The 3266-nt window shown below is 38.2% G+C and overlaps 1 pseudogene; it reads left to right on the top strand.

Annotated features, from left to right (window-relative positions):
• Window positions 1-550: 550 nt before the first annotated feature.
• On the top strand, window positions 551-2390 carry LOC119585382 (annotated as a pseudogene).
• Window positions 2391-3266: the final 876 nt, after the last annotated feature.

Raw genomic sequence — 3266 nt, 5'->3', positions numbered from 1 at the left:
CAATAAACTCCCTTCCCCATTCATTCTGTTTTCGGGACTGACTGACAAACTTGGATGTTTCTACTCAAGTACAGTGATGAAATTAGGATATAGGGGACTAATTTGTAAAAACATGTAATTTCTTCAAGTGTTTTCTACAGGACTACTTGTACTACATTTATGCTAGATGTTTTGATTTGGGGTTCCGAAACGGACTATTGATACTTACCATCAAAATAAATAAATTAAAGATCGAGAGATAGAAAAACTCATTGACTTTATATAAAAAAATACGGAGTAATCCAAAAAAATCTCTTCCCGTCGGTCCCTTCGTCAGGTATCTGGGACAGCGGACGCTTAACCAAAGCAAAAACATGGGAGGCAAAAAACGCATAGTCGTGAAGAGGGAATTTGGCCACTTGCGGCCCTTCCCTGATCCATGCCGTACCTTATTTGGACAGCGTAAGCGTCTTGGTTCTCACGGGACCGCCCAAGATAGTGGGATAAAACTGTCTTGTGAATGTTCTTCCAAAGTGAAGGACCAGATGATTGCCCCATGGACGGAGGACAGATGAAGTGAGGGTGTGGACCCGGAGACTTTGAACACTTTTCGGAAATAAAGGTTGGTGAAAAAACGGAGGGAACACACCACACTGATAAAGTTTAATGTGATTATATTTATGATAGCAAGTAAAAAAATTTACCTTGTACAACGATTATGATATTTTTACCAGATATATCTCTTTACTAAAAATTAAAGAATATGTAAAACCCAAACCCATTCCGATTGTTCAAATCTAAACCAAAGTGTTTAGAAAGTGGGTGTCTCGACCCCCAGAGGGGTTCACAAGATCCTTGCAAGCCCTCCCTCCTCCTCTTTCTCTTCTTCCCACTATCCATCCTAAAAACGCGTTTAGTATTTGTTCAGTAGTGGTCGGGACCTGGCCCGATTGCTTGACAAAACGAATCATAAAAAAGGCCCACGTTTATGTATGGCACGCTTTCTTTGCCAATATTAATTATACTTCACACTAATAAAAAACCTTTGTGATCTTGATAATTGCTACTACTTTGTTGCTGGGGAATAGAAAGTAAATCTGTAGGGGGTCGCAGCCAGAAAAAGTTTGAGAAAACCCATTATCTAAACTTACTGCAAATATTATGCATTCAAGGTAAAAAAAAGTACCAGGAATAAGGAATATTTTTCATTCTGATTTTCCCAGCTAAACAATAATCAAAAGATTTACGTTGCAATCCGACCAAGGGCCACCCCCCCCACCCTCATTGTCAGTCGGGGACGGGCCACTGTTACAAACCTTAGGCTTCATCTGGGAAACAAGGAGGGACGGGGCCCCAAAACCCTAAAACATTATCTTCTTCTTTCCCAAAGGTGAAAAATTTTAAAAAAGGCTAAAAAAAGGAGGCCCTCCCAATTCTTGGCCAGGTGGAAAGTTCCATCCAGGATACATGCACCAGTTATGCCATCACTGAAAAAAAATTTTCTTCAATCCTCCTTGAAACAACCTTTTCACGTTTAGCATCGGTTGCCCTTTCTGACCAATTACTACTTCGGCAAAAGCATCGAAGAGGCTCTGGTGTGGTTCCCCAAACGAAGAAGGGTTCCCATTTTTCAGGGTGATTGAAAACGGGGAAGGACTGGGCAGGAGCACCCAAAACTACCTTCACCTCCGACGCCTTCTTCACGTTCCATCACATCAACGCTTATGAGACGAGTGACGACATGCTGGTCATCGACATCTCCCCATATTGAATCTGGCGAGATCGTGAAGTCTCTCTACTACTCCAATCTCAACAAATCCAACACTGACCCGACGAAGTTGAAATTTGACTCTGTGGCCAAGAGGTTTATCTTGCCTTTGGGAGATGTCAGCAGAATGCCCACCAAAAGCGAGCTCCTGGAGGGTGTTTCAGATGCCAAAGTGGAGAACCACGCAGGAGACTCGGCTTCTGCAAAAGAAAAAGTAAAACGGACAACAACAATTCCACCTTGAGGCCCTCACCCTAAACCCTATATTCTTTGAAATGCCAAGAATAAAAACTATGCCTACAATGCTAAACAGTACCGTTATGCCTATGGTGCAAGTAATGAAGGGATGGTCCACGATTTTACAAAAAAAACAATTGTCAAGGTTTTGACGTTAAAAAAAAAAAAGGGGAGAAAAAAAAAGTTTTGGATGGACCCTTGCATACTTCGTTCTCGGAAAAAACCCAGGTCTTTGTAGCCCTCTCTGAATAGCAAAAGTTCCTCTGGAGTAGAAGATGATGGGGTAGTTTTGTCTCTCCTACTTCACAAGACAAACCCTCGACTTATTTCATTTTTAGTTCTAGATGCACAGAATTTCAACCAGATTGCCAAGGTTGGACTTTTGAAAGCCCCCGGGGGACTGTAAAACGCCTAACATTTCCATGGTCAATTTTTTGGGTTTAGTTTCGTTTCGACCCCGGTTCATGGTTATTAAAAATTAAAATTACAGTATAGCAAAAAAATCCCTTTTTGGGTGTTGAAAAAAAAAGGGAGAAAAAACCACATTTTAGATACAGTGAGTTTTTTCTTTACTCCCCGGGACTTTCCCTAATAGCCGGGACCATCAAAAATTTTTTTCAAAAATATAATTTCATATTTTGAATATATTTACCCCAGTAAAGGTTCATAATTTTTTCTATGGGGGTTTTTCATTTTCTTTGTTTTGCAAATAAACAAAAAAAAAAACTTTTTGCATCTTCCACACATTTCTCAAAATAGGCCCCTTTTTTACCATTGAATAAAATAACTGAAAAATATGATTATTTTCTTAATCCCATTTTTTATTGGACTCAATTTCATAATTATCACATCCCTGTTATGATTTACTCAAAATTACAGCATTAAAAATAATTTTGCAAAAAAAAAACCAATAGCCACAGAAACCATCACACCAAGGAAAAAATAAACCTTTACAAATGCATTTAAAAAAAGTAAAACACTGTAAAAAAACCCTTTGGCAAAAAAACTAAAGTGTTTTAGTTTGAAAAGGGAAAAAAAACAAACCTTCAATTTGGCAAATAAAAACAAAAGAATACAAGTAAACTACTTTCTTTCACGTCCGAAGTCTATTTCAGTAAAAGTATTGAATTACTTATGGAGGTTAATGATTAACTTTTTTTTTCTTAAGGGACAAGTTGAGGTTTAATAAAACTTTTTCAGTATAGGTTTAAAAAAGGGTATTGAAAACAAAGGATATTGTAAAAAATGGTTTGATATTACTTAGTTTTGGATTTTCTGGGCC

This window comes from Penaeus monodon, chromosome 19 (genome assembly GCF_015228065.2).
Source record: "Penaeus monodon isolate SGIC_2016 chromosome 19, NSTDA_Pmon_1, whole genome shotgun sequence".
In the NCBI taxonomy this organism is placed as follows: Eukaryota; Metazoa; Arthropoda; class Malacostraca; order Decapoda; family Penaeidae; genus Penaeus; species Penaeus monodon.
Note: the sequence above shows the minus strand (reverse complement) of the source record. Positions and strands in the feature narration are given on the sequence as shown.